This window comes from Heterocephalus glaber, unplaced genomic scaffold, assembly GCF_053883595.1.
Source record: "Heterocephalus glaber isolate CG9 unplaced genomic scaffold, H.glaber_assembly_v1.0 deba00001690, whole genome shotgun sequence".
Classification (NCBI taxonomy): domain Eukaryota; kingdom Metazoa; phylum Chordata; class Mammalia; order Rodentia; family Bathyergidae; genus Heterocephalus; species Heterocephalus glaber.
In genome coordinates, this window is record NW_028258415.1 from 4,063,497 (window position 1) to 4,080,855 (window position 17,359).

The 17,359-nt window shown below is 33.7% G+C and overlaps 1 protein-coding gene across 1 annotated transcript in view; it reads left to right on the forward strand.

Moving 5' to 3' along the window:
* Positions 1-2,484: 2,484 nt before the first annotated feature.
* The window catches only part of LOC101703600 (N-deacetylase and N-sulfotransferase 4), a 289,039-nt gene continuing 274,164 nt past the window's right edge, over positions 2,485-17,359 (forward strand). Inside the window, exon 1 of the mRNA XM_087199297.1 lies at positions 2,485-2,796. The gene's annotated coding sequence lies outside the window, so the exon portion shown is untranslated. The remainder of the gene's footprint in view (positions 2,797-17,359) is intronic.

The window sequence follows — 17,359 nt, forward strand, 5'->3', positions numbered from 1 at the left end:
ACAAACACACACACTGACCAAATAATTTTCCCCATCTACTCTCTTGCAAATCAAATGCCCTTCCCAAAATGCTGAGTCATATATTTCATTTCTCCAAGATGATAGATTAAAAATGGTAATGTATAATAATTTCACAAATGTGTTTTTAATCATTGGACAATACAATATAAAAGATAAATTTATATTAAAAATATTCCATACAGTTTTGAAATTATTTTGTTTTTATTGTTTAGTCAGTGAATTTCTCTAACTTTCCCCAGGAATATGAAAAGTGTTTGGTTGCCTTAACAATGAGAAAAAGACAGTAAAGTTCTCTTTTTTTTCTAACAATAAACTTTTATTTCCTATGTCTGGATTTTTGTTTCTAAAAGTTAGTATTTACTTACTAATGTTTTTTATATTTAAAATCTCCCATTAGTGTTGTGTTTTACATTTTTTATTGACAAGATAATTTCATTATATTATTCATTTTGGTCCAGATAATAGCTTTATATTTCTTCACATAAAAACTTTGTTTCTAGATTACCACTAGTGAAAAAAACTGATCAACAACTTTCCTTTGTCATCAACTAACACCCACTGCAGCTTTCATCTGTGCTAAGAATGTGTACTTGCTCCCATGTTTTCATGTGATGGTTTTGTGATCAGAATCACTGTGTTGTCATTTAAATCAATTCACTCAGATGACTCTGTAAAGTGGCATTTTTGACTGATTCATAAAGTAGAAGTATCCGAATAGAATGAAGACATGAACTATTTTGTAATAATGTTCCTTTTCACTTAAAGAAATCTGAGATTATAATAAATAATTTGATTGAATTAAAAGGCATTATACATCTATAAAAAACACATAAATGGAAAATTAAATTAGAATTTAAAATTTATTTATCAGCAGTTATTTCTTGGCATGTTACTGTTCTAATAATTGTTTTATTATCAAGTTGTTGATATATTTAGTTACACTGTATTTATCCTTTATAGATTTTCATGTGTATCATGAAAATTCAGACTTCATCCTCAAATGCATTATGTTCTATAAATGTTCTTAGCAAGAAACTCCTGGGCTCTTTTTTTTTCTTCATTTAAAGTATTTTTAAACTGTACACTTGAAAAAATAATGGACCCACAATCTATGATGTACCAGATTGTACTTCTTGTTTTAAAATAACTGGTAGATATTCTAAGTTGCCAGATGTCTTTTTCTATCCTCTTTGAAGCTTATGTCTGCAACTTACTGACCGCCAAAACCTTGTGCAGTGTAATAATGCAGGGAATACTGAGTGCATAGAAGTTATTCATCCAAAAGACCATATCATCCAAAAATGCTGAGTTTTGAGGACTCTTTCTCACCATACTTGCAGTCAAACAGACAGTTTCATGGAAGTTGCCTCAATATTTCAAGCAGAATTGTGCACAACAAAAGATATATATTCCAGTAGGGTACCTGGAGATGAGAAAACTTTGCAGTTCTGTTCTCTATTTCATAATAAGTGGTCTTGGACCAAATTCTCATTAGCATTTCTTGTTCTGCTACATTAAAAAATGGGGACTGAAGAAGATAATGAAACAAAAAAAGCCCTGGGAACCATATGATCTAGATGATCAGGTAAGTATTCTGATGAAATAGTACTTTTCAAAAAGTATATAAAAGAACTTTATTATCTCATTATGAGTTTGCCCAAGTTAATAGAGAACAAAGAGCAAGTAATCATGCTACATTGCATTAAAATATTTTATCAGAAAAAAATATTTTATCAGAGTTAAAAGAACTTTTCCACAATTAAGAATTTACCTCAATTAATAAGACCATGACTAACACACACACACACAACACACACACACACACACACACACACACACACACTCATTGCTTCTAATATTTATTCTTAAAATATTATTAATTTCAAGAACATGTATCTCCAAGTTTCCTATTGCTTGTTGCTTGTTTGAAAATTCACGTGTTTGGTACACATTTAACAGCAGAGAATCCCATCTTGAACTTTTTATTTTTAACCCAATATTCTCCTAAGACTCTCCTAAGTCATAGCTACAAAGTGAAATTTTATTCTGAAATTTCATAGGAAATGCATAGTCCGACTATACAATGAAAAATTATGCAAATCCTCCAGGAGCCTCTGATCAATCACGGTGGTGTGAAAGGAAAGGAATGCAACCCACGGCTGAACTGGCTTCTGGTGGAACTAATTCATGTGTAACATCCTCGGCCTGAATGACATCACGGCAGCTCCAGGTCCATGAAAGTCTTGAGGATGATTAGCTGGAGGAATTGGCTGCTTCTGCCAATCATAATCCGGCAGAGGTGCCTTTACAGTTCTGTGGATAGGAGAGAAAGAGAGAGGGAGGGAAAGACGGACTCCAGCTAAACAGCAGGCACAGCGCAGGAGCCAGGCAGAGCCGGAGCAGCTGGTATTCCAGTGATTAAATAGTTCTCACAGCCTTTTTGCTGTACCCGGCCTGCTCCCTGGTGTAATTCTCATGTCCAAGAAGGAAGCTGCATTTTAACGGTGTGCTGAACAGAGGTTTGAATCATTCCAGCTGGCTGCATGTTTTGAAAAGGACAATGTGTGTATAAATAAAAAGACTGCTGGAAGAGTTCAGATACTAGGACTGGAGCTAAAAAAAAACGCTCTCGGAATATTGTAGGGGCAGATTTCACGAACTGAAAGCTCCTCCTAATTAACCTGGAGCCAAGTGAGCCTGAATACTGGATATTTCATCTTCTAACTCGGGATAAATTCAAGTTAGCAAAAGAAAAATATTGAGATGCTTCTTTAGGTAAGTTACTGCTTAATTTGCTGAAATCGAGGTGTGTGCAATAAATGGATATATGTTGCTTAGCTACGTAAACAAGTTGAACACAATAAAGTTTTATTTGTGAAAGATTTCTGTAGAACCAGATAATATTTTTAAACCAAATTCAATCTCACTTTAAGGCAAGTGAGTACTTACCTGTCATTACGCTTTGTAAAAGTTATGTTTGTACTATAAATGGAATTTACAATCGTGCCTAAGAAAACCAGATAGAACTTGAAATATTGTGAACAGCCAGAATATTTGTACAGGAAAAAAAAACTCACTTCATTAATATTTTAGAGTTTTCATGTTGAAATTGCCAATTTTACAAACTCAATATTCAAAGCTAACCGTGGTGTTATAAATGTTTACTGAAAATGTGGCATTCAAAATACCCGAGATGAGAATTCCTCTCCCCAGGACCTGAGATTTATAGGCATGCTGTCTTCTAATGGTCTGCTTTGAGAAACAGCTGTCACAGACATTTGAAATTGTATAACACAGTCATAAATTGCTTATAAAGAAATAAATACTTTCTGCCCAGATCCTGTTAGGAAAGAAAAATAAATTCTTAGAATAATATATGATATATGCCATAAACATAGATTCCCAGAAGGATAGCAACTGTGATGTGATATACCTGTATATACTTCCAAATTTCTCAGGCACAGAATAAGTTGTAAAGTGAGACATGTTATTTAAATACAGCTTTAATCATCTTTTCCAATAATGTGTCAGAAGAAGTTAAATATAAAGGAAATGTAAGCCTCATTTTCCTTGTAATTTGTCCTTGTTAATAAGACACAGTATTTTCACTGTTATGATGATACATTGAAGTGATGACCTGTTTTCTTTATTATGATAGTTATACTGTGAATTTTCATATAGTTCTCAAAAAAGTTTCAACAGTTTATCATCTCTTTCAAACTCACTTTTCTTGCTTTCACAAAGCTCTCTATCAGAATATTTTAATTAGTTTAAAATCATAAATGTTTAAAGTTAATTGCACATCAGTATTGCTCCATTTCTATAACTCAGAAAGATTTTAGTTATCCAATTTCTTATCACCTTAATAGTTAAAATCTTGTGAGTTTCTTTCTACCAGAAGAAATTGATGAAGACAAGTTACTATAATTGGATGAATTTCTTCAAAACTAGGAGACAATGAGTTTTCCCTACAAAGATTTAAAAGATTTCTTTTCATATCAAAAGAATAATTTTAATTTTTTATCAAAAGTGTGCCAATTAGCTATATCCAGATGCCAAGAAAGTGTTCCATGGGTCATGTTTTTTCATGAAGCAGGTGTTATACAGAATATAAAGTCTACTGACCAGAACAGTGTGTTTTCAGCAAGAATGTGTGAAAGAATAAGTGATTAATGAGCAGAATATGTGTGGCATTTACATTTATCTCAATATATAAATGGGATTTTTAAAGTGCATGAGTGTTGTCATTTTTTAAAGAAAGAATCCTCTGAGTGCCTAATGATCAATATTACATAGCATTTACATTGATAGATGTTGAAAATAAACTAAGGGGGGAGATTTTTGGAAATTGAACACTGAGCCCAATAGTCTTTTTTAACTCTATTTGAATGGCAACTGGCCACCACTAAGATTGCATAGAAGGCTCTTTGAGAAAATTGCAGTGTGTAGAACTTATTAATTATATAGTGTGAAAATGAACCTTAAAGGGAAAATATAGATGTCATTTAGAAAGCCAGATATCATCTTTGATGAAAAGTAAGACCTTATAATAATTTCCTTATGCTCTCCCTTCAGTAAATTAATGTGGAATATATCTGAATATAGACATTAAAATCATATTATCATATTTTGAAATTTTATCATTCATAAAATAGAAATATACACTTATATAGATTCAGGAAAGAATAATATTCCATATTTTATCTGAGTATTAAAACTGTTATATCTGTTTTATACCTGTTCTCTCAAAAATGTGCATGGTAATTAGATTTTTTAAAAAAATTGTTTCTTAATTCAATCCCAAGCCAATATTAGTTCTTAAAGATGTTGAATAAATGTTTTGAATCCATACAATAGCTTTACTTAAGATCATATATATATATATATATATATATATATATATATATATATATATATGATCCCCTTGTATTTTCTGTCTGAGTAGAAAAGGAGCCTTTGATAAGAAAATGCAAAGATCAAACTTTTTATGTTTCATTTAGTAGCAACCACTCATAGAGAACAGAGGAGCATTTAGCATACTGTGTTCAAACTAGAAGATTCTGGCTGGTGCTGCCTCCTCAGATTTGGAAAGCAGCTGGGGAAACTTATAAAATAAAGGTAGAATATCAACCTTGGCTAGAAGCTGAGACCAAGAAGCTGCATACTCAGAAGGCTAATTCTTTCTGGGCTGAAAGTCATTGATAATGCATTACGTTTTAAGTCTAACATGAAATGTTACTTTCTTTCTCCAAACAAACTGTGGAATGTTTACAGAACATATACATTTTCTGAGTAGAGCAAAATTTTAAAAGTACAAAGGTTTTGTCTTTATGAAAGGCCTCTCTAATGAAAATATATAAACTAGAAGAAACTCCTATAAAATCAATATATACTCAGGAGAAGAAAATAATAAGAAGCATAATGTAACCATCATCTTGGAAAGGACAGAGAGACCTCAAGTGCCACATGTGGTTACATGCCAAAGCTGAGAAATGTGAAGCTTTTCCTGAAGCAAGTGGCCTGGTAAAATGTGCAGTAGGAGAAGACATACTAAGCACTATTTTAGTATATATCTTGTGAAGCTAGGCAACACAAGGGAAGGTAAACTCACATTCGTTATGTATTCAAAATGACTGGGAAAAATAAAGCATGATGCCTGTTGATTTATTTTAAGTTCAGAAAGTGAGAGAAATGGGTCAGGTGTCAGACAAGTCTCCTGTCCCCAGCCATCATGATGCAATAGTCAACCAGCCTTTTCTTTAACACTTCAGGAAACTTGCAGCTCCACCGTTACACGGTGTTAAATACACTCTTCCTCTCAGTTATTTTCAGCAAGCTTCAGCAGTTAGAGGTGTCACTGGCAAAACAGCTCTCATATACACACAACCCTATTTCCAAGCTTTCTTTATCTCAGTTTTCTAAGGAATGCTATCACATTTTAGAGCTGATAAATCCAATAATTTTTTAAAAACAATATTGAATTTATAATAAATTTCACCAAAGCCCAAAATAATCTGATAATGAATTTCACTCATCAATGGCATTTGACATTTCTAGACAAACAAATTTTTTTGAAATATGAATAATAAGATATTCTTCTTTCTTACTTGGCAAAGTGTTTGCAGGTATAACTATTTATCGTATTTGTGAGTGGCCACCTAATTTGGATTATGAAATAAGTTATAGCAAACTAACCTACATAATAGCAATCTAAATAATGACTTTCTAGTGATTCAAGTAATGTGTGTATATATAATATATATATGTATGTATCCACCCATAGATCTACAACCTTAGAAATATTTTTCAAGAGAGATACTTAAAATATTTTTACAGACACTAAATGAAAAATTGTGATCAATCGGCTAAAATTAAAGAAGTATCTAAGAAACATAAAGGGTTAAAAGTGACAAGGAATGAATGCTGGAAAATATAATTTGTTGTGCTCAGGTTATTTGAGAAACCAAAATGGTAAAATTATTAAGTAGTAGAAATGAGACAACTAAACCCAAACTCTATTTTTATTCTTCTTTAAAATTACTAATTTAAACATTTGGAGAGTCCAATATAGAGAGCAACTTGCAACAAGCACATTCTTTATCTCTCTTCAACTATAACCACATACAACTTCAAAAGTCAGCTGGCCAGGTTTAATAAGTTTAAGCAAAAAGTAAGGTAAAAATAATTCTTTAATCTTTCTTCATTTACTTCTTTTGTTCACTTTTTTGCTACTTTTCCTTCCCTTCTCTTCCTCTTTCCTTACTTTTCTCCTTTTTCTCCATGTTTTATTTCCTGATTTCCCCCCACTTTTTCTCTCTCTCCTCCATCTCTCTCCCTCCCTCTCTCTCTTCTCTACCTCTCTCTATCCCTGTTTGTCTCCACTTCCTTCTCTCCTTTTTCTTTCTTCCTACCTTCTTCCTTTCCTCCCACCTTCTTTCTTTCCTCCCTTCTCTGTCTCCCTCCTTCCTTTTCTCTAATCATTATTGTACTTCAGCATTAATGTTCCCTTCAACACTGGTAAGGAAACCACTCATATTGAATATGGTAGCAATTTTTCATATAATGTCCTTCTTCAAATGCAGAGTAAATGAGGGCAATACATGAGGGAAATGGGTTAACTTACATTCACCAATAAAGGAACATTAAAATTCATATCACAGAGTGATGTCATTCTGGACATAGGGGATGATTTCTCACCTATGATTCAACTTCAATTTACTAAATATGTGCGCACAGACCTTTGACGCCTTTTCATATACTCCCCCTTCATTCTCAGAGGCATCTTTTCCATGCAACAAGTGCAGCTGAAAGGTAAATATAAAACAATAATGATGTAAATAATTCTTACAAAATCCCCATAAATCATTTTTTACTTAGTATTTAAAACATAATAACATTCATATGCAGCCCAAAGGCCAACTGCCATACTAATGGAAGAAAAAGAGAGAAGGGAAAGCTCTTTTGCACATTTAGATGCTTTGGCTTGACTCCATTCCTGAATCAGAAATTCAATTGTAGACTGCTGATCCACAGAATTTGTCATATTTCATCAGACATCTCAAAAGAGTTCTTGATGCACCGCATAGTCTTTCACGCCTACATTTAAACCTCAGAAATAAATATAGCAAAACTAAAGATTAATAAAGAAAAGAAACAGATGCAGAGATGCATATGCTCCTGTAAATGCATATCAAAATCCTAATTCTATCCATTACTCTAGACTGCAAGTGAATAATTAGAATAAAGCTTGAATTTGATTTATTTCTCAACCAATCTTTCACTAATCTTTATGTCAATCTAGTTGAAATTTCAGATGCTCTACTAAGTAAAATAGAATACATGTAATCAATTGTAAGTTATACTTAATAATTTATTGAAAGTACTATTGTACTTAATATCTCAGTTTGTAAAGTTGCTTTCCAAAGAATAAGTCATTTTCTTAATAAGCACAGAAATAATGCTAAAAAATCGATCAGTTCAAGTTGAATTGAATTCAGTTCTTACATTACTCTATTCCTGTCTGGACATATTTTTCACTGCAACAGAGAAAATAGCTTTTTATTTTTGCACAATAATGTTTACAGTAATCATGACAAAAAGTATTATTTTTAATACGTGCTAGACACAATTTCAAGGTACCTGGGCAAACAAAATAGTTCTTAGGAGGCATAAATTGTGGTAGGAGGAAACAGACAGTAAACAAATGCATGTCCAAGGATAGAGGCTCTGAGTATTTTGAAGGTGAATAAATTAGGTGGTGAGTTAAAGTGTGTAAGTGAAAAGTACAGGGTTGGTCATGGAATGCTTTTCTGAAAGATTGACACTCTGGAGATCTATTTAAGAGTTCCATGTCAAATTGAACACTGTTATCTCATAGGACAACATGGCAGTATAAGCCACCAGGGTGAATTTTGGCTCTGTGTACTGATTAGTCTTCACACTTTTGTGAAGTTGTTTGGTGGAGTTTAAGATATGGCACAAAATTTTGTGTTACTTTCTTGGAAAGTAGAAAGACCAATCAGTTTTTGGTAATTTAAATCAAAAATTTACTTCCACTCTTCACAGTTCTAAGAATTTAAAAGTAGTAAGACTTTATTATTTTGTTTTGTTTTTAAATTATTTTGTTTCTTTCCTATCACCTGAAGCCCAATGTGACTGTTTTAATAAAATTAAAGCTGAGAGGAGCTAGTCCCCTCTCTCAGTCTCACAAATTGATGAGACTGAGAAGGAGTGTTGCAAAATATCACTCAGTAGGCTCAAGTGATGAGTAGTATAAGAGAATGAAACTCGGCAAGATGAATGAAATTGTTGAGTATGTATATATTTTTTAAATTTTCCCAGTTAGAAAAGTACTTCAAACTCATTAAGAACCAAAAGTTTGATAAAGTTAATACACTACTAACATCAACTTAGAGTACATTAATAAAATCATAGTATTAACATCAAGGAAACAGTTATGGGTGATCCTGGTTTACACAGATCTGAAATCATTTGCTAGATCCTCAGCTTCAGGTGCCTGATGCCTCATAGTAAGAGCAGTCTTCTCTGACTCCCTTTTCCACTAGGTGCACCAGGAGTCCTCTATCCCACACCCACACAGGTCTACCACAGTACTCAGAAATCTCTCTCTCTCTCTCTGTAGTTGCTCTGTGTGTTGATTCCTCTGTGTGGTGTGTGTGTGTGTGTGTGTGTGTGTGTGTGTGTGTGTGTGAATGTCCACAGACCCACTGAGCCACGCTGTCTGATGGCAGGAATGCTTACCTAGCTTACCTAGTGTTTAACCAATAGGAGGCAGAGAGCACGGGTGTGATTTAGGGAAAAAGTGAGGACACATCTGGCATCCATGTCATGTAAGCAGCACTTGAAGATCAGTGATATTGAAATAAAAAGACTGCAAAGCACCAGTATAGTTACCTGTATATGCTGAAGGATTTTTTTTTTTGGTAAAAAAGAAACTTATATGGTATTCTAGAATCCAGATAGACTAAAATGTGAAGGATATTGCAAAGTTTTTTCTATGCATTATCAGTAGTAACAAAGTGCACATCAGTGAGGTTGCAGTCAGCCAGAGCAACTAACACCAGTTGGAGTGCTACAGTGTCCAGAGTGTATTGAAGGAGAGCTTCCCTTTCCTTTATTAAGAGGTACATGGTGGCTAGCAAGGTTTCTTGTTGGTTTTCATCTTGTGACTGTAAGAAGCATGAATAAAAAGGCTCAGAGTGACCACTCTGCCCACATGACACCAGCTCTAAGAGTTGGTTATAAGATAGGTCAATAAAATTAAAGAACAATTAGACAAATTACACAGCAGAAAAGTATTGTACAACATGTACCTAGAGAACAAAAGGAAATTGTCACAAAAGAAGTCTTTGTAAAGTGTACTTCATGAGAAAAATAAAGTGATAAATTTTTTAAATATATGAAGGCTTGATTTTAAAAAATTAAATGTATTGTTTTTCCTATTCATTAAAGCCAGTCTAATAAAGAAAATGTCTAAAAACAGAGGCGTAAATAAAGAGAATAATTCCAGTTTCTGTGAACTTCTATTAGTTAAAATGCATAGAAATTATTTGAATCCATTGGTAATTGTAAATTCTACTGAAGAATGTTTACAGACATGTGAATACATGTGTATTGTTTCAGAAGAGAGGTGTTGTGGTAACTCTGGATTCCATTAGATCTGAACTATAAGTAGCTTTGCCTTCAGCTGTAGTTTAACCTTGAGGAAGTTAATTATCCTTTGCCTCAGGCTCTTGAATAGCAAATGGGGTAATAGAATCTACTTCTTCAAATTGTTAGAATATGTGAATGGACAGCACAAAGTTTCTAGTACAAAGTTGGTAACAGAATTAGATTTGACTTGTATGGATCAGCATTATGATTTTGGTCTACAATATAATATTTTGTACTACTTTAAAGTAATCCCTGAATGATTGATGGATTATTTCTACCCTTTCCAAACTACCCTTCGCTTGAAGATAATGAACTAACTCAACTTTTTGCACTGGATTTTTGAATGTTAATAATATTAAATCTAATGTAAAGGATCAAACTTCATTGATCAACATTTTGATCTAATTTGTTGTGGTCTTGAAAATTAAACAATATCCAGGTCTCAAAAAGAAAGCAAACCATAAACCAGAGGAAAACCTGTTAGGAGGAGAAGTCACTAATAGTTTATCTTGAAAGCAAAAAGGCAGAGATTCAGAAACTGAAGCTGGAAAAAACAAATACAAACATTGCTTAGTTGGTCTGATCTCCAAATGACTTGCTGAATCAAGGTATTAGGTGATAGAGTGTTCATTTGAAAGTTTGTTCACACCCTTTGTAGCTGCACAATGAATCTACAGATTCCTTCCTAGCTATCTCTGTCCTGCTCAGGCCAGTAATCTCTTTCACAAAAAGCCTTTGGAAAAGATACAGAACTTCTTTAAATTACAGATTACTATTATTGACTTGGAGAGTAAAGTGGTATAAACTATATCATGAGTTTCACCATAAAGTTGTGGGCATATTTTAAATTGATCTCATAGTTCCTTGTGTAAAACAAGATTACTTGAATTGTTCATATTCTTTTTTCTCAAAGATATTTTGAAGATAAATTCAATGCTTAACATTTCATATCTTTTCATTATTTTCTGCCAGATAGGCTTGCTATGTGAATTAGTGTTCAGTATTCCTTTAGCACATTCATAAGGAATTTTGTAATAATTCTACATTCTAGTCATCAAGTATTAAAGTAGGAACATTTCAAGAGATGTTGCCTCTCACAAGTAGCAGAATGCTTTAAATCACTCCAAATCTCTCCTCATCTGTTTTAGTCATGCTTTTCCAAACTTTGAGAATCATGCACCCTATGTTGGTCTTGGGTGGGAGGGTGAAATTTCATATGGAACATATTTACATGTGATCACCCATGTTATTTCCAGCAGAAGGCTAAACTGATGTTTTATTGTATAGTATCTAAAGGTTAGAATAACAAAATAGGAAGCATTCAGTTGAAAAATAGCAGTCATACAAATGAAGCTGAATTGAGCTTGTCTCCTTTGATAACAATTACTCAACTGGGTTGTATGAAAATTAAAATGTTTTGTTCCAGGCTTTGTGACTTACACCTGTAACCCCAACAATCAGGAAGCCTAGTGAGACAGGAGGGTCACTTTGAGTTCACACCCAGCCTAGGGTACAGAGTGAGCATGAGTTCAAAATCACCCTGAACTGTAAAGTGAGACCCTGTCTTAAAGAAAACAAAAAGAAAACCAGAAACAAAAACAAAAAGGAATGCTTTCAAGTAAAATAAGTAAAAGATAAATATAAGAGATATAGTAACTGTGACATATATAAAATAGATATTCAGAAAAGATCAAAAGAAAACATTAGTATTTCCTATTTCAGTGACACTATTTGATAGTCTAGTGCAAGGCAATAAAATTTCTACATCTTGATATTTAGGGAGGCAAAGGAGAACAGTGGCAATAGAGGAAGAGATGTAGAATTGATCAGAAATGTGCATTTATATTATCAAGGATTGGTCTATTAATTTCTTTGAGCATTGATTTCTCTATATATTCATTTTTTGGTGTTCTTTCAATAATAATTTTGACAACAGTAATGTATACCTTTTTGTAGATGAAAGTGTTCATTTTGAGTTTATTCATTACCATCCACTCAAACACAAAAATATAGAACATTACACAATTTCATGACAGTGAGATAATATAATGCAAAAAATTTCCTAGAAATTCTTGTAAACTAGATAATAGATCCCAATTATATTGCCCCCAAATAGTCTAAATTTTCTCTGGGGATTTATGTATTGAATACTTTATGTGTCTCCAGATAAGAAACTCAGTGGTAGAAAAGTGATTGTTGAAATTAATTTTAAGACAGAGAAATATTTCATTAATTATGATGCTGGCTAATTCCATTTATAGTGATAACTTATCCAAAATCATAAAAAATAATTAAAATATTAAAAATACAGCTTCTAGGTGACTTTGAGTATTATTATAACCTGTGATTATAACTATACTATTAATAACATTAAATTTATATAACAAAATTAATATATATAAATTTTTATTGCTTTTATAATTTATATTTTAATAAAGACACAATTTCTTGAAATTAAACTTCAATATTAAGTATTAGGTAAAGTTCTTTTCTTCTCTCCTTTATTCATTCAGAAATCAAGAAGTAAATGTCTCCATGTTGGCTCCATTCAGTGATCTCTGTATCTTAGAGCCTCCTTGCCTGTCAAATACAAGAGTCAAGAGAGCATTTTAAGACTCATAGATAACTACTTCCATGATTGTTTTCTGAGACAACAAGGAGGCAAATCAATGCTAAGTAATAATAATTTTGAACTAAACTGGAGCAATTATTAGTTGATGGCAATCATTTTATTGCTGTGGGTTATAAATTTAATAACTTAAATGTAAAGAGAAAAGCAACAAATAAATAAATAATAAATGTATTGAACATGGTCCTGAATCATGGATTCATCTTCTGTTTCAAATCTCTTTTTCTTCCCCAAAATCCCAAAGCCTCTCATTCTTCAAAGACTAAAGCAATTTATAACCATCTCTAAATCCTCTTCTGGTGACTTCAGTCCATAATAATTTGTCCCCTCTCTGAAATCTCATAATGCTTATCCACAGGGTAAAGTCCTCACTTGGCTAATAAACATGTGCCCCTCATACCAACAAGTTTTATATTCTCATTAACATTTTCCCCTTCCTTTTACATTTTACTTGTAGTACCTATCTTATTCACCAACACTTCCTCCTCAACTCACTTTAATCTTTGATCTGACTTCCCTGCCCCTCTACATTGATTTTTTCTAAGACCACCAGTATTCTCCTAACTTCAAGGTCAACTTTCAATTCTGCTTCCTGATTTAATAACAATATTCAATACTTGAAGAGAAAAGTTTTTATCCTTTGTTGGTAGCTGCCACAGATCTCTCACTGACCATAGTTCCTGCAGAGTGGCTTCCTAAGGGCACTTCCCGTTATCCTATGCACACACTGTTCCTTCATGATCTCCATACCATGGTTTCATCTCCTTTTAACTTACAACCCCAGCACAGATGATCAATATCTTTCACGTATATTTAAAAGGCTAGTGGACACTTTCTTTTGAATATCTCACAGGCTTTACAGATATGTTACCCATTTTCCCTTTACATATCTTCTTTGCTTCCATATAATTATGTACCTTCTGTACATTACACTTAACACATTGTACTACAACTGCCCTTTTACTCAAATATGTCACAAGAGAGACTGTCTTTGGCTTTGATGAACAGAGGTAGTACTTGTTAGGTTGAGTGCAGCCACAATTTGAACATTTAGTTAATATTAATGAATGACTGTGATGACTGTGACCTTCTTAAGTCTTTGGGTTGTACATTTTTTCCTTCTCTAAATTCTATCAGTCACTAAGTCATAGCATTTGTGATACTTATGTCTTACGCGAATGAACAAAAATAATTCATATGGGAGTATGCACAATCTTATCTAACAAAGAGTATAAAACATTCACCCTTCCCATTTCCCTGTAAAAGGAAAGAAATCTTGCTTTCGGACTTTGAAGTGAATTGATCAGTGCAGCAGGTTATGGGACGAAAGAGGTGGGAAGAGGAGGAGAGGAAAAAGAGTGAAACATTTGGAAGAAAGGAAGAGTTGTCATGGGAGAAATTTCAGAGTAGCTTTGGAGTGTGGTGGAATTGCCGAGAAGTAATATATTAGGAGTTCCATTTTGTTTTATTAATTGGACATATTAATATTGTTTAGGAAATACAAATGAAGAAAACAACTGCTCTTGAATAAATTACTGTGGCTCTAAAACTGTTCTTAAATTCACCCTACTGGGCTACACAGATAGAGATACAAATTTGTAAAAGCTAGAAAGTTATATAAAAATACCATAAAAGAGTTTGCTCTTTTCTTTAATGGACTTCCCTTTTCAGAGTAGCTTGAATTCCCCAGGAAAACTAACCAGAAACTATGGAGTTCTCATAGACCCTTTCCCACCCAATACAGCTCCTCATGCCACTAAGATCCCTTAAAATTAAAGAATGGACATTGACACACCCATGTTACCCAAAGTCCATAAGTTATATTGGGGTTTATCTTTAGTGTTAAAATATCCTATGGGTTTTTGTTTTTTGGGTTTTTTTGGTACCAGGAATCGAATTCAGGACCTTGCGCTTGCAAGGCAGGCAACAGCACCACTAAGCTAAATGCCCAGCTTAAAGTTTATGGGTTTTGACAAGTGGCAAACTGCATCTATCATTATAATCTCAAATAGTTTCACTGCCCTAAACATCTGTTATGGTATGCCTACTCATCCCTCTCTCACACCAAACTCCTAGCAATCACTGATCCTTCAGGGCCTCCATAATGTTGCTTTTTTGAGAATATCACATAATCAGAGTCATAAAGCATGCTGTATCTTTCAGATTAGATTTTTCACTTGTTACTGTGCATTTTATATTCTTCTATGTATTTTGTGGCTTGATAGATCATTTTTGGTGCTATTGTACAGATGTGCTGAAGTGCATTTATTTGTTCACCTACTGAAGAATGTCTTGTAGCTTCCAGGTATAAACTACGAGTGAAGCTGCTATAAAATATTCATACACAGGCTTTTGTGTGGATGCAAGTTTTTAATTCATCTGATGAAATAACAAGGATTTTGATTTCTGGATAAGACTGTTTAACATTGTGAGAAACAGCCCAACTGGCTTCCAAGTGGCCCTGTCTTTTCACATTGTCACCACCATTGAATTGTCTTTGCTCCTTTGTCAGAGATTAGTTCCCTGTGTTTGAGTAAATTTGTTTTGGGGCTCACTGTTCTATTCTGTTGATCTATTCATCTGTTCTTTGCTAACACTGCAGTGGCTCAGTTGCTGCACCTGCATCGTGAGTCCTGAAGTTTGCTAGGCTTGATCTGATGACTTTGTTCTCTTTCAATATTAAGTTGGCTATTTTGGAACTTTTGGTCTCCATATGAGATTATTTTGTCTTTTTAATCCTCACTTCCATTTTCTTAAATTCTCATCTAGACTATTGTAATTAATTCTTAACTGGTTTCCTGCCTCATGATTCCAATCATCCTCTCAATCACTCAAAAGACAATTTTCTAAAATATAACATTTACCATGTTAGTCTTCAAATTAAAGTATTTTAATACTTTTTATGTCTTAAAGACAATTTACACTCAACATTTTAAATAAGGTATTTTTATCTTCTGCTACCTACTTACTTTTTCAATTCAACTTCCTGCACTTGCCCCTTATTACCCTAAGGGGATTTGTTGCATAACTCCCTATGGCCAAAATCCATAGATGCTCAAATATCTTATATGAAATGAAGTAAAATTTGCATATAACCGATGAAGATCCTCCCACATACCTTAAATCATCTCTAGATAATTTATAACAACTAATACAGTATAAAAGCTAACTTAATAGTTGCTACATGTATTGTTTGCAAAATAATAATAGTCATAAATTCTGTTCATTTTTAGAATACACACAGCCATTATTGCCTTAAGTACATAATTCAGGAACAAGATTCCGGGCAAACAATATTCAAACCATGGGTTCTAGAGAAGGACTAAGAATATGTAAAGTGGCAGGATGCTACAGCAGAGTCCTAGTCACTTGTCCCTGAGACACAATAATAGACACTCACAGCTGAAAGGCAGAAAAGTTTCTATTGGCTCACATTTTCTGTCCATGGTTAGCAGGCTCCAAAGCAGAATCTGGTTCCAGGTGGAGGAAAATTTGTTCAAATCATGGCAACCAGGAAGCAGAGAAAGAAGAGAGCAGCGGGGAGGGAGATACTTTTCCTCCACACTAAGCTATAGTGCCACCATGGTGCAGTCATCTTCCATAATCCTCTCTTCTGTGTGCATGAGAGTTTTGGGTTACATACTAGATCTAAACCATAACAAGTAGAATGTGCCTACATGGCACTTCATTCATGTGGACACCAAAGTGATTAATAAACAGCTAATTTGTTTTGATTTTTAGAACTTTCTGGAACTTCTTCCAATATTTTCAATATGTAGTTGGTTGAATCCAAGGATGTAGAACCTATAGTAGAGCAAACATACTATACTTCCTTATAAGATGAAATATAGACACAGATGATAAGAAGAAAGCATTACAAATCCTTGCTTAAAAAAGCTTATGTTTTAATGGAAGAGATAGACAAGAAAAAATTTAATATTATTTGACAGCAGAATAGATGGCTCCAATCACACACACACACACACACACACACACACACACACATGAAGCCAGAGAGATGTGAATAAATGTCGGAAGAGACCTTGTATTTTGCAGTGAGGGGTCAGAAGTAGCTATACTGAGGATATTAATTTGAATATAAGGCTACAATAAATGATGCCACGCAGTGTTGATCTATGAATGACAAGTGTTCTAAGCAGAAGAAACAGTAAGTGCAGAAGAACACAGAGGCAGGTTTATGAAGAACATAGCACAGGAAAAGAATAGTGAGAATTCCATCAGAGGTTGGAAAGGACTCAGTGAAAGAGAAGTGGTAGGATATCAGGCAGAACCACATGGACCATTCTGTGCATTTGGCTGTACTCTGAGGAAAATGAGGACCAACAATTTTCTTGGGAATGGGGAGTGAATCAGAGGTATTATAAAATGATACTTTGGGCCACTGTAGTGAAAAAGAAATGCTATGAGGCAAGAGCTGAAGTGAGTATCAATTAAGAAGATATTTCAACAGTCCAGTCCAGGAGCAATGGTAATTTGAACTAAAGTGATTGCTGGAAGGGAGTTATGCTCAGATTC